At 43.0% G+C, this 19,209-nt stretch overlaps 1 long non-coding RNA gene across 1 annotated transcript in view; it reads left to right on the forward strand.

The window, feature by feature from the left end:
• LOC137334170 (uncharacterized) overlaps positions 1–19,209 on the forward strand; it is a 34,028-nt gene that overhangs the window by 1,367 nt on the left and 13,452 nt on the right. The window contains exon 2 of the long non-coding RNA XR_010966088.1: positions 1,095–1,206. This is a non-coding gene — a long non-coding RNA (uncharacterized lncRNA). The remainder of the gene's footprint in view (positions 1–1,094; positions 1,207–19,209) is intronic.

Below are 19,209 nucleotides of genomic sequence, written 5' to 3' on the forward strand. Positions count from 1 at the left end.
ACATTCAGCATTTATTTCTATCCCATGCTGCCACGGCCTTTGGTATGTAAACCCCGTGATTAACAAACAGCTTCTCGTTAATCATTGCCCACTTATACTGCATGAAATCTTAGCTAATCAAAACCACTAGAAAATTTCAGCCGATTTGACACAGAATCACAATAACTTTAGCTAGTGTACACAACTAACTAATCATATCTTATAGGGAAATTTTGGCTTGATAAGCATGAACCAATCTAACCAATTCCACTTTATTTTTCAAAATTCCATTCTGAAAGCGTCTCACGTGATGACATCACCACTGTAATAATGTAGTAAAATAGCTATATATATTGGTGCTGTTGAGTTTACAAGGGAATAAATGACTCGTGAATAGTAGATTACTCTTCCAGTGTCCTGCTCATTTGTTCAGGAAATGCTTGTGTTGTAAAAACTCAGCAGCTCTGATGCATATTGTGAAAAGAAATGTCATCTTTAGCATCCTGCTCTAAAAATCCAAAATTTACAATGAATTATCTTTAACGACGAATTAATTCTGTTGGTATTTCTTGTCCAACCAGTGAGTGTTGGTGATATTATTAAGGGAACTGGCGTGCAGGATTTACTGAGCCCCATCATCCACGTGAGCTGAATTAAGTACATGATTGAAGCAGAAGCATTCTGGGTTAATAATTATAGTATCCTGGGTTAAGAATTATGTTTATTCAGTTACCTTACACAGCCAAGGTCAAAAATTCCTCCAAACTATTCTCTCTGATTATATAATCAACATTCATTATTTAAACCAAAATATTTACGCTAAATCAATAGAAATAAAAAGAAACAATGTTAATCACAGTATTGTAAAAGTAAATGATCATTCTCTGTTACAACTGGATTTTTAAAAATGAATAGCTGTTGTAATGTTTGCTGTTCAACAGCACTGATCCTATTTATTGCTGGACCCTGTTCTTTACTGGGATCCTTCCATCAAAGTAAATAGCTTCTTGTTGGAGAAAGTAGCAAAATTGACATGGTATAAAAGAACAACTTTTGGGAGTGGAGCTGTGGCCCTTTCTGCCAAGCTACTGTCATCTATCACCCTCATTTGTTAGATTATTAGTGAACAGGATGGCACACCACCATAGAAAGACCATCTTATGATTCCATGATCCAGTGCTCCAACGGGGAGAATGTTCACAGGGAGCGCACGTCAGGAAATCACAGGTAAGTGGCACTCTTTACTAGAAACACTGGGTTGCAAATTACTCCCAACCTCCTCCTTACTAGATCAATTTTGAAAACGAGGAGTTTGTTTTTGGCCCCCATGTCTGAGATATCTGCTTGGAAAAGTTCTGGAAAATGATTTTTTGCAGCTTTAGCACTTTTTCTGTACAAGGGCTTCAGCTGTTTATTGTGGCTGAATGAATGTTTTGCTGGGTCTGCCTTTTGAGCTGCAACAAGAGGAAGAGGATCACAGCTGCTGGCGCAAGACGGCGAAGCAGGGTAGGGTGCAGGAAGTCTTACAGTTGGCAGGTCTTCTGCAACAGGATCTTCTACCTTAACTTGAGTGAGCAGTAGTGTGTCCAGTAGCTCCGCTTCAACACTGAGCAATGTCGCCTGTTGCAGCAACAACTGCAGCCCAGCAGCAGGGCTGGCATAGCATGCCTGTGATTCTTAAGGTAACTGTGACCCTTCATTCCTATGCCTCAAGGACATTCCAGGCACCAAGATATGAGTTAAAAGATTAACAGAACACAGCGCAGCTCTGCTTGCCATTTTTAACTGCAACTCCTAGTGCGTCTTCCTTTTAAGAGGTGCAGGCCACCTTTAAATGGTGTCACTGATGCCTGATTTCCCACTGCCCCAATCGATGAGCTGCCAATCAACAGCACATCGAGTGCTGACAGCTTGCCATGCATATTAAAATGAAGCACGGGCTCCAATTTTGCACATGCTTCTCGCTGAAATCATTGGGCGTGCATTTTCATCATGACATCGATTTTGTGCGGTTCAATTCCAGAATAACCAAATTTATTCTAATTAGTCATCAACTCCTCCCAACTTTATTTCTAATGCTTTTCACATTCACAAATAAACATTGCAACCTTGTCATATTCACACAATTCAGTAAGCTTTTCCCTTCTATTTGTCGTCTTATTCTTTCCTTCACTATCTTTCTCCTTAACTGCTTTCCTATCTGTCCTAAGTTCTACCTCTCCACACCCTCTCAGCAAACTACTTTAGACAACTTTGTACTTTCAGTATACCTGTTCTTAACCCTGCACACATATTTGCCCCTTTCTATTGTCTCCTAAGTATAAATCCTCCCACACAGCTCTATATTACCCTCACTGCAAGGATGTTGGTAAGGATGATGGTGGTATTGGTTCAGTTTAGGTGAAGCCCAGCCCATCTGCAGTGCATCCTCTTGCCCCAGAACTCATACCAATGTTCTAGAAATATGTATCCCTCCCTTCTACACCATCTACCAAATCACGTGTTGGTATCTAATCTGGTTCTCCCTAACTGGCCGGCATATGGCACTGGGAATAAAGCTGCAATTATTCAGCTACCCTTAAGATTGTGCTTTTCAAATCTAGGACTAACTCCTCAAATTCTCTATGCAAGACCTTCATTGTGCTCACCCTATGTCACTGGTTCCAATGTGAGCCATGACTTCAGGCTACTCACCCTCCCTTTCAGAATTATCTCCACCCACTCTGTTATGTCCCTTACCTGAGTAATCATTGCTCCATGGTGCCATAGTGTTGCTTGTGATTAACCTTCCCTGTGACAGTGTCCTTGTCTGCATCAGATGTATCCAACACTGTATATCAAACAACATCACATCCCCAATAGTTTGCTGCAATATCTCTATCTGAGTCCTTCTTCTCCCCTCCACATTGCAGATGGCCACCCACTTCCTCTCTGCCTTGCTATTCCTCTAACCTTGAGTGATCACCTCCTGCTTGTGTGTTCCTGGAATCCTTCCTCCTCCCATGTACTGTGGAGTGTTTGTGCTTCTCAAGCTTAGTACCTTTGAGCTTCAGCAAGTCCACCTGGAGATACTTCTTGCACCTATAGTTGTCCTGGACACTCATGGTTTACAGAAGCTCCCACATTATGTATTGTTTTGAAATAGCACATTCCCTAAAATCTTAACTTCTGTATTCTATTTTGGCAACACCATAATATTATGATTTTTTAATATACAGTAAGCATATGATAAATATAATATTGCAGTAATTTAACATAACATTAATTGGCTATACTGGGTGCTGCCACTTTTAGGACACTTTTCTTTTACCTTTGGGACCTGAGTTGGAAACCAACCTGTAGATGAAAATATCCTCTCTGGTGGTTGCAAGAGAGGTCCTATATTAGAGTGTGCAGGTCTAGACTACAAAGTTGCCCATAATTCAGTACTAAATTACTAATATTACCCAGAGAATGCATAAGATTGATTAGTGTGTGAAGTAGGAAAATTTGCAACGGTACAGTAGCAATGCCTTTCTGAAGTTGTAAACAATTTTACAACACCAAGTTATAGTCCAGCAATTTTATTTTAAATTCACAAGCTTTCGGAGGCTTCCTCCTCCGAAAGCTTGTGAATTTAAAATAAAATTGCTGGACTATAACTTGGTGTTGTAAAATTGTTTACAATTGTCAACCCCAGTCCATCACCGGCATCTCCACATCATTTCTGAAGTTGAGATTAATACACATTGATGGAGCAGAGTAGAGGAAACTTTACTCTGCATCAGGCCTGTGCTACACCTGGCCAGGGAGTGCTTAATGGTTCATTTAAAAAAAGAGGGGAAAACTTTTTCTCCCACAGGCCTGAAGTGAATGTGGATTCCAACCACACAATCCTAAACACAATATTACGAGTTGGAGTATGAAGTTAAGATGATCCCTATTAATGTTACTTTCAAACAAACGCCTGTCAGTAGCTTGTAAGAATATACTCTCATGCTTCATCCTTTCCATTTGAAAAGTTCAGCTTCAGACTAATATGGGCTGCATGACAAATCACAAGGGAATGCTATACAAAAAATACATTGCAGAGACATGTTTAAACAGTAGCATTTACAAATTAGTTCATGTTTATGCATAAACTTGACATTTCATGCAAGCATTTTAATTAATTCATGATTGTAATTGACTGATTAGATTAAGTCATAAAACAATAACTCTTTATTAAAAGTGAGTGATTATGGCCTGTGTTGGTATCGTAAATACTCATAGTCATTTATTGAAACTGACAATCCAGTATTAACTCTAACGATTATGTAACTTTGGCAGAATATTGTGATCCAGCATTGACTTAACCCAAGGCTGCACAATGTAAATCTATGAGTCAGTTCTAGCCTGTTTGATGATTTCATCTAGTCCCTGTCTTAATCCTAAACTCAATAGAACATTTCCTACAATTCCAGTCCCATTTCCCACATCAAATATGGTCTCTTGAAGTGACAGTGCCAATTTGTACTAAATTATGGCAGTTCAAAATTACAGACTCGTGCCCACTGGGAACTGAATTGAGTTGCAATTTATTTCTCATAGTCATCAGAGAGAGACTTTTATCATGTTAGTCTGGGCTAGGTCTGAGCCCTGGTTCCAAAAAAAAAACAAAGTTCTAATCCACTTTATCTTCAATTTCTCAGAAAATAGTTCATTCTGTATCAGTTTTTGATTTTTACATTAAATTTTACACATAAGTTAGTGTAATGAGAGGCTAATTTTGCATCAGTATTGTGACAAATACAGTATGAACAGGATCAGAAAACATGGAACAAGAAAAGGCCACTTAGCCTGCTGTTTCCAACCATCATACACAATCTACTCTATCATGAATTCTACCCCAGTCATTTAATCTCCTGAAGGAAAGTTCTGTATATTTTCTCCTAAACCTCCAAAGGTGATCAACTCAAAATTAAATTGACCATTGTCACATCTCCACTCCTCAACCCTGGCCATTTGTTTTTCAGAGGTGCCATTTTTTTGTCTCCACACCGTATAAATCATTACATTCTATGATGTTATCTGAATATTTCTGTCTATACTTAAATCTATAACATTCAATTTCATTTCTTATCAGGTATTTAGCCAGTTAACAGTAAAATACCTACATTATTTTCGTACAATTCAAAAGCTAAAAATATTTGGATGAGAATTTAGGAGGCATGGTTAGTAAGTTTGCAGATGACACCAAGATTGGTGGCATTGTGGACAGTGAAGAAGGTTATCTAGGATTGCAACGGGATCTTGATAAATTGGGCCAGTGGGCCGATGAATGGCAGATGGAGTTTAATTTAGATAAATGTGAGGTGATGCATTTTGGTAGATCGAATCGGGCCAGGACCTACTCCGTTAATGGTAGGGCGTTGGGGAGAGTTATCGAACAAAGAGATCTAGGAGTACAGATTCATAGCTCCTTGAAAGTGGAGTCACAGGTGGATAGGGTGGTGAAGAAGGCATTCAGCATGCTTGGTTTCATTGGTCAGAACATTGAATGCAGGAGTTGGGATGTCTTGTTGAAGTTGTACAGGGCATTGGTGAGGCCACACTTGGAGTACTGTGTACAGTTCTGGTCACCCTATTATAGAAAGGATATTATTAAACTAGAAAGAGTGCAGAAAAGATTTACTAGGATGCTACCGGGACTTGATGGTTTGACTTACAGGGAGAGGTTAGACAGACTGGGACTTTATTCCCTGGAGAGTAGGAGGTTAAGGGGTGATCTTATAGTAGTCTATAAAATAATGAGGGGCATAGATAAGGTCGATAGTCAAAATCTTTTCCCAAAGGTAGGGGAGTCTATAACGAGGGGGCACAGATTTAAGGTGAGAGGGGAGAGATACAAAAGGATCCAGAGGGGCAATTTTTTCACTCAAAGGGTGGTGAGTGTCTGGAACGAGCTGCCAGAGGCAGTAGTAGAGGCGGGTACAATTTTGTCTTTTAAAAAGCATTTGGACAGTTACATGGGTAAGATGGGTATAGAGGGATATGGGCCAAGTGCAGGCAATTGGGACTAGCTTAGTGGTATAAACTGGGCGACATGGACATGTTGGGCCGAAGGGCCTGTTTCCATGTTGTAACTTCTATGATTCTATGATTCTATCAATCATATATTTGAGTTTGAATAGAGTACAGCATATGTTCTTTCCTCAATAATCTACAGATTTTTTTTATTCGTTCATGGGATGTGGGCATCGCTGGTGAGGCCGGCATTTATTGCCCATCCCTAATTGCCCTTGAGAAGGTGGTGGTGAGCCGCCTTCTTGAATCGCTGCAGTCCTTGTGGTGAAGGTTCTCCCACAGTGCTGTTAGGAAGGGAGTTCCAGGATCTTGACCCAGCAACGATGAAGGAACGGCGATATATTTCCAAGTCGGGATGGTGTGTGACTTGGAGGGGAACGTGCAAGTGGTGTTGTTCCCATGTGCCTGCTGCTCTTGTCCTTCTAGGTGGTAGTTCTAAGTGGTGGAGGTCGCGGGTTTGGGAGGTGCTGTCGAAGAAGCCTTGGCGAATTGCTGCAGTGCATCCTGTGGATGGTACACACTGCAGCCACAGTGCGCCGGTGGTGAAGGGAATGCATGTTAAGGGTGGTGGATGGGGTGCCAATCAAGCGGGCTGCTTTGTCCGGGATGTTGTTGGAGCTGCACTCATCCAAGCAAGTGGAGAGTATTCAATCATGCTCCTGACCTGTGCCTTGTAGATGGTGGAAAGGCTTTGGGGAGTCAGGAGATGAGTCACTCACCGCAGAATACCCAGCCTCTGACCTACTCTCGTAGCCACAGTATTTATATGGCTGGTCCAGTTAAGTTTCTGGTCAATGGTGACCCCCAGGATGTTGATGGTGGGGGATTCGGTGATGGTAATGCCGTTGAATGTCAAGAGGAGGTGGTTAGACTCTCTCTTGTTGGAGATGGTCATTGCCTGGCACTTATCTGGCGCGAATGTTACTTGCCACTTATGAGCCCAAGCCTGGATGTTGTCCAGGTCTTGCTGCATGCGGGCTCGGACTGCTTCATTATTTAAGGGGTTGCGAATGGAACTGAACACTGTGCAATCATCAGCGAACATCCCCAGTCCTGAGTTGTTGCTTCACCAGGTTGGCACCTCATTTTTCGGTACGCCTGGTGCTGCTCCTGGCATACTCCTCATTGAACCAGGGTTGATCCCCTGGCTTGTTGATAATGGTAGAGTGAGGAATGTGCCGGGCCGTGAGGTTACAGATTGTGCTGGAATACAATTCTGCTGCTGCTGATGGCCCACAGTGCCTCGTGGATGCCCAGTTTTGAGCTGCTAGATCTGTTCTGAATCTATCCCATTTAGCATTGTGGTAGTGCCACACAACACGTTGGATGGTGTCCTCAGTGCGAAGACGGGACTTCGTCTCCACGAGGACTGTGCGGTGGTCACTCCTACCAATACTGTCATGGACAGATGCATCTGTAACAGGTAGATTGGTGAGGACGAGGTCAAGTAACTTTTTCCCTCGTGTTGGTTCGCTCACCACCTGCTGCAGGCCCAGTCTGGCAGCTATGTCCTTCAGGACTCGGCCAGCTCGGTCAGTAGTGGTGCTACCGAGCCACTCGGTAACAGATGTCACAAACCATTGGCTTAACCACACAATACGTTATAACATCTGAAAAATTGATCAGAAACTGTGATGAACTATTTTCTACTTGTGTATAAAAACTGTCAGACTAGATTTGATTGCAAACCTATTATAGGTTCTCCTTTATATTCACATTATTGCAATGCCAATGAAAGTAGCCTCTTTAGTAACATACATCAAAGAAGATGACAGACACATGGGCGTGATTTTAACATGGAGGCGGGAAGGGAGCGGGGGGAAGGTAATCGGACACGAAACCCATAAGTTGTGTTGGCGGGTCGCCATTTGTGATCCCAACCTTAATGAGGGCAATAAATTTTCCTTCTGGGTTACACGCCCGGCAGCCAGCCTAATTGAGAGGCTGACTGGCTGTCAGGCGGGAATCGGAGAGGAGGGGGGGAGAGATCGTGGGTTGTGCAGGACATGGGGGCAAGGGGTGGGCCATGGAGGACATTGAGGGGGCGGGGGGTGGGGGGCTGTGGAGGACATCGCAGGCCGGGAGGTGATCAGGTTGTCAGAAGATCGGGAGGACCGTCGCCGGAAGATCGGGAGGACCGTCGCCGGAAGATCGGGAGGACCGTCGCCGGAAGATCGGGAGGACCGTCGCCGGAAGATCGGGAGGACCGTCGCCGGAAGATCGGGAGGACCGTCGCCGGAAGATCGGGAGGACCGTCGCCGGAAGATCGGGAGGACCGTCGCCGGAAGATCGGGAGGACCGTCGCCGGAAGATCGGGAGGACGTCGCCGGAAGATTGGAGGTTGGGAGAAATAGGAGCTATGGAGGGGTCTCGGTCATTAAGGGGGCTTGGGGGCTCCAACATTGGTGGGGGGGGGGGGTTAGGGTGGGGGGAGGAGGCCTATTATCAGCAGGTGGGGGGGATGAGATTCACCATCGGGGTGGGGGGGTGGTGGAGGTCCATCTTCAGAGGGGGGTCGACCGATCACGCCAGGCGAGCTTGTTGGACCTGGATGAAGCACTTCTACTCATCCTGGCCTACAAGCAGTGGAATAAAGGCACTCACCTCATGGATCCTGCACTTCTTGCCTGTTTTCACCTGATGTGAGTCAGAAGCGATGGGAAACCCGAATAGGTAAGGTTAAATTCATTTTACATTTATAATACACAAAATATGGAGTGCCTCAACTATCGCAATGAGGTACATTGCCCCTTTAAGTATCGGCCCATTGGCTTTAAGTGGGGACGGGACTTCCTGGTTCCTGTTGCATGCACACATCCTAATGCGCCTGGGTTAAACCGGAAGTGGGCTCGTTGGAGCAGGATGCAGTTCCGCTCCGAAAATTAACTAATTTTACTACCCAACCTCTCCCAACCCACCCATTCTTGGGGGTTAAAATTATCCCCAGGGGGTCCACTGAGATTAAGAGACATTAAGACAGGAGAGCCTCTCCACCACCATTAAACAGACTGCTCCCTCAGCACTTCAGTTTAACAGGCAGAAATTCTGATGACAAAAGACTCTGAACTCTGTATAGAAAAAATATAATGTATATGCACCACTTGCGATGAAAATGATTTTTAAACGGAAAACTTGAAATTTGGTACTGAGTTTATTGCTGAGTCACCAAGTAATGAAAACATTTCTATACTGAACCTTGTAAAATTCTACTTTACTGTGCCACTTACTTTAATTGTTCACTGAACTCGCAAACTTTATCAGAAGTGGTGCAATGGCAATTTTAGAAGTGTATTTACGTACATCATGTGGAAGATTTATTTCTGAGGGTCTGAGGTAATGCTCCCTCCCACCACTACAGAAAACCTTGAGATTTAACACTACATTTGGTTTATTTCCACCAATTTGGAGTAGACTGTTTGTACACACATTGATGTGTAACCACTTTGTGATGTGCAAAAATCCTTCATATGTTTAAAACCCATAAAACAGATTGCTCTGATCGTCCAGTGAGCAGCTGAGCCATACAGCCAAAAATACTACCAAACCACCAGGAAACAGCTACCACTACCATTGGGCCAACCTGGAACATCTTACATATGATCTATATGTGTGTCCTGAGGTTTTAAAAAAAGAGATAAAAATTAAACACTTAGGAAGAAGAGTCAAAATGGAAAAAATCAAGACCACTTTTGCATGGTTTTCACAGAGTAATGGATGGAATGATAGAATTTGATCCTCAAAATACTGATAACATTTCCAGAACATATAATGAAAACAGAATTTGACTTATTCAGTCTCGGTAAATCAGTGGCCTAATAATACATTGTGCATTACCTAGCATTAAGCCCCTATTGTTATAAAACAGCATATCCTCTGACTCACCGTGAGCAACTCCACGAATATATCTATATTTACAATTTGCAACACACATGTACCTTCTACTTTAAACCATTTTTTCTTTTACTCCACAACTTCAGCCAATCTTGATAGCAGAACTGAACCACCGTTACATCATTCCCGGTGATCCACGTATCATGCTGTCTGGCAGCACTGACTCAGAAATCAAACATTTATTTAATGGGACATTCAACAACAACTTACATTTATATAGTGCCTTCAATGCAATAAGATGTCCCAAGGCGCTTCACAGGAGTGTTAGCAAACAAAATTTGGTGTTTAGCCACATAAGGAGATGTTAGGACAGATGACCAAAGGCTTGGTCAAAGAGGTAGGTTTTAAGGAGCGTCTTAGAGGAGCGAGAGGTAGAGAGGCGCAGAAGTTTAGGGAGGGAATTCTAGAGCTTAGGGCCTAGGCAGCTGAAGGCAAGGCCTCCAATTGCCGATGCGCAAGAGGCCAGAATTGGAGGAGCGCAGAAATCTCGGCTGGAGGAGGTTACAGAGATAGGGAGGGGCGAGGCCATGGAGGGATTTGAAAATAAGGAAGAGAATTTTAAAGTTGAGGTGTTGCTGGGCCGGGAGCCAATGTAGGTCAGCAAGCACAGGGATGATGGGTGAACGGGACTTGGTCAGAATAGGGGCAGCAGAGTTTTGGATGAAGTCAAGTTTACAGAGGGTGCAGGATGGGAGACCAGCCAGGAGAGCATTAGAATTGTCAAGTCTAGAGGTGACAAAGGCGTGGATGAGGATTTCAGCAGCAGTTGAGCTGAGGCAGGGGCGGAGACGGGCGATGTTATAGAGCTGGAAGTAGGTGGTCTTGGTGATGGAGCAGATATGTGGTCAGAAGCTCATCTCGGTTAAATAGGACGCCAAGGTTGTGAACGGTCTGGTTCATCCTCAGACAATGGCCAGGGAGAGGATGGAGTCGGTGGTCAGGGAACGGAGTTTGTGGTGGGGACTGAAGACCATGGCTTCGGTCTTCCCAATATTTAATTGGAAGAAATTTCTGCTCATCCAGTACCGGATGTCGGACAAGCAGCGTGACAAATTAGAGACAGCGGAGGGGTCGAGGGAGGTGGGTGAGGTAGAGCTGGGTGTCGTCAGTGTACATGTGGAACCTGATATGCTTTGGGATGATGTCACTGACGGGCAGCATGTTGGTGCGAAATAAGAGGGGGCCAAGGATAGATCCTTGGGGGACTCCAGAAGTAACGGTGCAGGAGCGGGAAGAGATTTAAGGTGGTCATGGAAAAGGACAGGGAGGGTCCGGAAATAAAGGTTCTAAATTGAGGGAAGGCCGATTTTAATAGGATAAGGCAGGATCTGGCCAAAATGGACTGGGATCAGCTGCTTGTAGGAAAATCCGCATCGGAGCAATGGGAGTCTTTCAGAAGGGAGATTGAGACCATACAATGGCAACATGTTCCCGTAAAGGTCAAGGGTGGTTCCAAGAACTCCAGGGAACCTTGGATGTCAGGGGATATACGAGAATGGATTAGGAAAAAAAGGAGGGCTTTTGGCAGATACAAAAGGCTAAAGACGGAGGAAGCCCGAGAGGAGTACAAAAAGTGCAGGGGGATACTTAAAAAAGAAATTAGGAGATCAAGGAGGGGCCATGAAATAACACTGGCGAGCAAAATAAAGGAAAATCCTAAGATGTTTTATAAGTATATTAAGGGTAAGAGGATAACTAGGGAAAAAATAGGGCCCATTAGGGACAAAAATGGCAATCTGTGTGTGGAGCCGGCAGATGTAGGAGGGGTTCTAAATGAATTTTTTGCATCTGTTTTCACTATGGAGAAGGACGATGTAGACATAGAAATACGGCAGGGGGACTGTGATATACTCGAACATATTAACATCGAGCGGGAGGAGGTATTGGCGGTTTTAGCAGGCCTAAAAATGGATAAATCCCCAGGTCTGGACGAAATGTATCCCAGGCTACTGTGTGAGGCAAAGGAGGAGATTGCGGGGGCTCTAACACATATATTCAGAACCTCTCTGGCCACAGGGGATGTGCCAGAGGACTGGAGAACCGCTAATGTAGTACCATTATTCAAGAAGGGGAGTAGGGAAAAACCGGGGAACTACAGGCCAGTGAGCCTAACATCAGTGGTAGGAAAATTATTGGAAAAAATTCTGAAGGACAAAATTAGTCTCCACTTGGAGAAGCAAGGATTAATCAGGGATAGTCAACATGGCTTTGTCAAGGGAAGATCATGTCTGACTAATTTGATTGAATTTTTTGAGGGGGTGACTAGGCGTGTGGATGAGGGTAACGCAGTGGATGTGGTATACATGGATTTCAGTAAGGCCTTCGATAAAGTCCCGCACAGGAGACTGGTCAAGAAGGTACGAGCCCATGGAATCCAGGGTGCCTTGGCACTTTGGATACAAAACTGGCTTAGTGGCAGAAGGCAGAGGGTGATGGTCGAAGGTTGTTTTTGTGACTGGAAGCCTGTGGCCAGTGGGGTACCACAGGGATCTGTGCTGGGTCCCTTGCTGTTTGTGGTCTACATTAACGACTTGGATATGAATGTAAAAGGTATGATCAGTAAGTTCGCTGATGATACAAAAATTGGTAGGGTGGTAAATAGCGAGGAGGATAGCCTCAGTCTGCAGGACGATATAGATGGGATGGTCAGATGGGCGGAACAGTGGCAAATGGAATTTAACCCGGAAAAGTGCGAGGTGATGCACTTTGGAGGGACTAACAAGGCAAGGGAATACACAATGAATGGGAGGACCCTAGGCAAGACAGAGGGTCAGAGGGATCTTGGTGTGCAAGTTCACAGATCCCTGAAGGCGGCGGAACAGGTAGATAAGGTGGTAAAGAAGGCATATGGGATACTTGCCTTTATTAGCCGAGGCATAGAATATAAGAGCAAGGAGGTTATGATGGAGCTGTATAAAACACTGGTTAGGCCACAGCTGGAGTACTGTGTGCAGTTCTGGTCGCCACACTACAGGAAGGATGTGATCGCTTTGGAGAGGGTGCAGAGGAGATTCACCAGGATGTTACCAGGGCTGGAGCGCTTCAGCTATGAAGAGAGACTGGGAAGATTGGGTTTGTTTTCCTTGGAGCAGAGGAGGCTGAGGGGGGACATGATTGAGGTGTACAAAATTATGAGGGGCACAGATAGGATGGATACTAAGGAGCTTTTTCCCTTCGTTGAGGGTTCTATAACAAGGGGACATAGATTCAAGGTAAAAGGCGGGAGGTTTAGAGGGGATTTGAGAAAGAACATTTTCACCCAGAGGGTGGTTGGAGTCTGGAACTCACTGCCTGAAGGGGTTGTGGAGGCAGGAACCCTCACAACATTCAAGAAGCATTTGGATGAGCACTTGAAATGCCATAGCATACAAGGCTACGGATCAAATGCTGGAATATGGGATTAGATTAGACAGGGCTTGATGGCCGGCGCGGACACGATGGGCCGAAGGGCCTCTATCCGTGTTGTATAACTCTATGACTCTATGACACTCCTTCTCTTCCCGCTCCTGCTACGACTGGATAGCTAGGAATGGAACAAGGCGAGCGCAATCCGACCCAGCCAGACGACTGGAACTGGGAAAAAAACAACTTTTGGAAAGAGTGCATCCACTACTAACTGTAAGCAATGGCATGGGTGATCTGCTAGTAAAATAAATAGATTATTTGCACTTTCAGGTTCATTTCTTGGCTATTTTCCATAAATTGTTTGTTTACAGTGTTGTGTTTCCTGTCTCTGACATTCTGCCCAGAATCTGTAACATACTGCCTCGATTTAGTAATCCAGATTCCACATTAGTTTCCATGCTCTGCATCAGATATTTTGACTTTACTGACTCCATCAGGAAAATTAAAGTCACTGACTTTTTCAGGGAGTAAATAACGATTGATAATTAAAATTAATTAAAGAACCCACACCATAGATGTCCGCATAAATATCTAGTACACAAGCTCTCTTAATTGCAACAGGCCTATGTTTCACACAATTTATTTATTTGCAATAAAATTCAATTTTAAGTTAAGTATTTCGGGGTTTGCAATGTCTAGTGTGTTGCTCCTTTCCTGAAACTCTATCCACAACATGTTAAACTGTAGTTTTACACCAATTTAGCCCTTGTCCAACAGTGCAACTATAACCAGCAACAGCTAAAGCAATTGTACTTTAATGTACAATTGTTTTGTTTACTTTAAAAAAAAGCTTATTCTCAGTGGTTGTTCAAATGCAACATAATTAGTAACTTAAAATTATTCTGCTCTACACATTGGCTGTTGTAACAAACCAAACAAGGTCTGCACAGATTACTATATTGGAGGCACATTACATCCTCAAAGTCATATTTCATCAAAGGTAGTCTATTGGCCATAGGCATGTGATGCAAAGAGTTTAGGAGACCGTAACTGATTGTCCAATTTTTAGTGGCGACTCAAGGGAAGAGACTTCAAACAGGTGAAAACCTCTACTTACCACCTGGGTAAAGAAACCACATCAGTTCTTGAATATAATCATGAGTGGCTGCAGCTGGATTACCAAATGGACCACTGAGTTGGATGTTTCAAATCCCTCCAAGTTTCTAATTTTAACTGGCCAAAATTGGTAAATGCAGAATCTTTTTTCCCCACCTTTTTAAATAATAAGATTTTATTGTGATAATCAAAGCAGAACACGAATAATTGAGCCAGGTTAAAATATTTATCTTATTTTGCATTCCACAAAATTATAAGGTCCTCTCAGTATGTCCATCTGAACAATTAACTGATATTAAATGGATTTTTTTTTCATTGTCTGGGTCAATCTTAATCTAGAGTTATCTCATTCTCTCTCTGCTCCACTGAAACAGCTACCAATGTCTTACCAAAGCTATGATGTGGAGATGCCGGTGATGGACTGGGGTTGACAATTGTAAACAATTTTACAACACCAAGTTATAGTCCAGCAATTTTATTTTAAATTCACAAGCTTTCGGAGGCTTCCCCCTTCGTCAGGTGAACGATGTGAAATGAAATCCTCGAAATGAAATCGCATTTATAATTCACAGAACAATGCTTGGTGAGTACAGACAGTTTTTTCAACTGCCCGTTGCCAAGGCAATCAGTGTGCAGACAGACAGGTGTTACCTGCCAGGTTTCACAGAATATACAAATCACCAAAAAAAAAAACAACAAACAAAAAAAACAGAGATAGAGAGGTAGAAACATAGAAAAGACAGCAACTGACCCGTTATATTAAAAACAGATAACATTTGTTCGCTGGTGGGGTAACGTGTAGCGTGACATGAACCCAAGATCCCGGTTGAGGCCGTCCTCATGGGTGCGGAACTTGGCTATCAATTTCTGCTCGACGATTTTGCGTTGTCGTGTGTCTCGAAGGCCGCCTTGGAGAACGCTTACCCGAAGGTCGGTGGATGAATGTCCATGACTGCTGAAGTGTTCCCCGACTGGGAGGGAACCCTCCTGTTTGGCGATTGTTGCGCGGTGTCCGTTCATCCGTTGTCACAGCGTCTGCATGGTCTCGCCAATGTACCATGCTCTGGGGCATCCTTTCCTGCAACGTATGAGGTAGACAACGTTGGCCGAGTCACAGGAGTATGAACCATGCACCTGGTGGGTGGTGTCCTCTCGTGTGATGGTGGTATCTGTGTCGATGATCTGGCATGTCTTGCAGAGGTTACCGTGGCAGGGTTGTGTGGTGTCGTGGACGCTGTTCTCTTGAAAGCTAGGTAATTTGCTGCGAACGATGGTCTGTTTGAGGTTGGGTGGCTGTTTAAAGGTGAGTAGTGGAGGTGTGGGGATGGCCATAGCGAGGTGTTTGTCCTCATTGATGACATGTTGAAGGCTGCGGAGAACATGGCGTAGTTTCTCCGCTCCGGGGAAGTACTGGACGACAAAGGGTACTCTGTTGGTTGCGTCCCGTGTTAGTCTCCTGAGGAGGTCTATGCGATTTTTTGCTGTGGCCCGTCGGAACTGTCGATCGATGAGTCGAGCGTCATATCCCGTTCTTATGAGGGCGTCTTTCAGCGTCTGTAGGTGTCCATCGCGTTCCTCCTCGTCTAAGCAGACCCTGTGTATTCGCAGGGCCTGTCCATAGGGGATGGCCTCTTTGACGTGGTTAGGGTGGAAGCTGGAAAAGTGGAGCATCGTGAGGTTGTCCGTGGGCTTGCGGTCGAGTGAGGTGCTGAGGTGCCCGTCTTTGATGGAGATTCGTGTGTCCAAGAAAGAAACTGATTCTGAGGAGTAGTCCATGGTGAGCTTGACGACAACGCAAAATCGTCGAGCAGAAATTGATAGTCAAGTTCCGCACCCATGAGGACGGCCTCAACCGGGATCTTGGGTTCATGTCACGTTACACGTTACCCCACCAGCGAACAAATGTTATCTGTTTTTAATATAACGGGTCAGTTGCTGTCTTTTCTATGTTTCTACCTCTCTATCTCTGTTTTTTTTGTTTGTTGTTTTTTTTTTTGGTGATTTGTATATTCTGTGAAACCTGGCAGGTAACACCTGTCTGTCTGCACACTGATTGCCTTGGCAACGGGCAGTTGAAAAAACTGTCTGTACTCACCAAGCATTGTTCTGTGAATTATAAATGCGATTTCATTTCGAGGATTTCATTTCACATCGTTCACCTGACGAAGGGGGAAGCCTCCGAAAGCTTGTGAATTTAAAATAAAATTGCTGGACTATAACTTGGTGTTGTAAAATTGTTTACAATTACCAAAGCTAGTAATGGCACAGTGTGAGATATAGCTTCACACTTTCGCTTTACGTTGAAACAGCATTTAAATGTATATGTATATTGCCTTCCACAAGTCATCCAGCTATAAATCAACTAGTCTGGATGAACTAAGTTTGGCAAGACCTTTTCCAGACTTCGGCTACCATTTTATAGTCAGGTGAATATCAAACAGGACAGAAGTTACTGCAGATTAATTGGGCTGTTGTGTTTTTGAGTAGGGATTGCAATTTCAGTGACCATGATTCGACCACATGGTTAAACTTCCATTTCAATCTGGTTGCAAATTTCTTATCGAAATGCCCTATGAATCTGTAGGAATCTGGATGTCATTGCAGTGTTCCAAAATGTAGATTGCACATAGATTCTTCAGGATCCCAAAAGGTAAATCACCTTCTGCACTGGAGAGATTTTTCAGCAAGATAGTGGAAAAAATAAAGCTCTTCCACAGTAATTACTCATCTGCCAGGCATACTCAATCCACCTCATCGTTAGTAGGAGGAATGGGGGAAAATCCCATCTGGTAGGTGTCTGGGGCAAGTGTATGCCAACATTTACAGAAGCCAAAAAGTGAACATAAGCTTGCCTCCAAAATGAAGGTATACATTCTACATCTGCATATACCCTCGACTACACCACCTTTCAGAGATGGTGGGCTGATGACCATGGTGCCTACAAATCTCTATCACATAGCTAACAGTCTATTAGATCAAACCAAACTTTGTAAAGAAACATATTGCCCAAGGACCCACACATACAATTTGCTGATGATCAGTGGAACCCTAGTTATTTTTCTTCTGGTTTGTCAATACTGAAACTTGTAGTTGTAACATCTGCTTTATATTACAAGAAACAGCTGTATCCTAACAAAGGGAGCTTCACATATTAATGCCAAATCATGCACCCACTGGAAATTATAAAAATGTCCCAATCCTTGACAGCTATTTTGCACTCGGAGAAAAAAATGACAATCCCGTCTCCCTTTATCCTTATTAGAGCTTTCCTGTAGATTTCATTCTTTTCCTAGTATTTGCATTAGTTTTTCCCATGAAACGCACCAAGTATAGAACAATAAAACCTCTACAATTTTCTTTGTGTTCTTGCTAATATGTATACACCAGGATTTTGTTTTACAATTAACTGCTTACTCTTCCATTCTTCCCCTTCAGTTTCTTCTTTTTCCTTCCATTTTCCCCCTTTTCTTCACTGGGGACATTTCATTTGGTTTCTTTTTTTACTTCATCTCTTTTTAAAATTTCTTTTACTGTGAATGCACAGACAACATCCTATTGTTCTCTTCTTCGCATTTCTCAGTCCTCTCCTCTTAATCTCAAAGCCTGCTACCCCAGGGATAAGCATGCTATTAAAAAAAAACGGCTCTCTAGGTTCTTGGAGAATATCAGGATCTTTTCTCAGTTTCCATGGAAACTGGAAATGCCATAAATCAGTTTGGGAATTCCATAACCATATTTGCATTCCGATTTGGAATCCCCACGTATTAAACATGCTGCTTCACAATTATCATAGTCACTGCACAATAACCAACTCTATCTAAGATTGCTTGTGAACTCCTTCAAGCATTTCTCTTTCACAGCACACAGTAAATTTAAACTGATCCACAAAATCGTAAAACTTTCAGATTTTACTCCCTCATCTACAACATTAACTTCCTGACTGATTCCACTCCAACTTAATAGTGCAACCAATTGATAGTGGAATATCCTCTGCACAATGATGTCACAAGAACAAAGGAAAAACTACACTACAACAGGACCTAAGCTTCATTGACATGAAAAGTGCTGATGCTAATATTATATATATTTTAAAAAGATTAATACAATGTTATAATTTAAAACTTTAAAACCTATTTCTGGCCATCTGATTCCATAGGAGTACATTCAGAGACAAATAGAACATTGCACCAGTGCTGAAGAAGAACATGACTGAATTTATTATTTTGCAAGTAAGAAAACCTCATTACTCATAATAGGAATGCTTACAAAATGTGAGACTTCTGCATTTGCAAAATAAAACTGATAATACGAGACTTCAGGCGCAATTTCCATCTTCTGTGTATTTTGTAATCGATATCCAGACGATATGTAGAAACAAGTTGGTTTAAATGTATAAATCAGACTCCTATGAAATGTAGGCAAACATCTTAGAAGTCATAACATGGCAACATTTTCCAATTTTTTGTCTCACTGAGTTAAGGCAACTTAGAGACTGTAATATGAAAAAGGTGTCCCTTATTAAATACTCCAGTGTCTCTTTTTTTTAAAAAAACGAATCCCTAATGAGAGCTGGATATTGTGACAGTTCCTCACTTAACTCACTCATATCTGGTCTTGCTTGGAATTTCTGAACACACGAAAGATTAAAATGACTCATCATTTGCACAATATCTGAACAGATGGAGAAATCCAGTCATGCTTTAAAAGATCTTACAGCATTGCCACAGTGATGATTTAAAGGGCTTGTGTAACATTAGTTTCAAATAAGATGAACTTATGGTATATTGTATTCTGTCCAGCAATGATGGAGAGAGACAGCCTCAGTATCCCTTA

Source organism: Heptranchias perlo, chromosome 17, assembly GCF_035084215.1.
Source record: "Heptranchias perlo isolate sHepPer1 chromosome 17, sHepPer1.hap1, whole genome shotgun sequence".
Taxonomy (NCBI): domain Eukaryota; kingdom Metazoa; phylum Chordata; class Chondrichthyes; order Hexanchiformes; family Hexanchidae; genus Heptranchias; species Heptranchias perlo.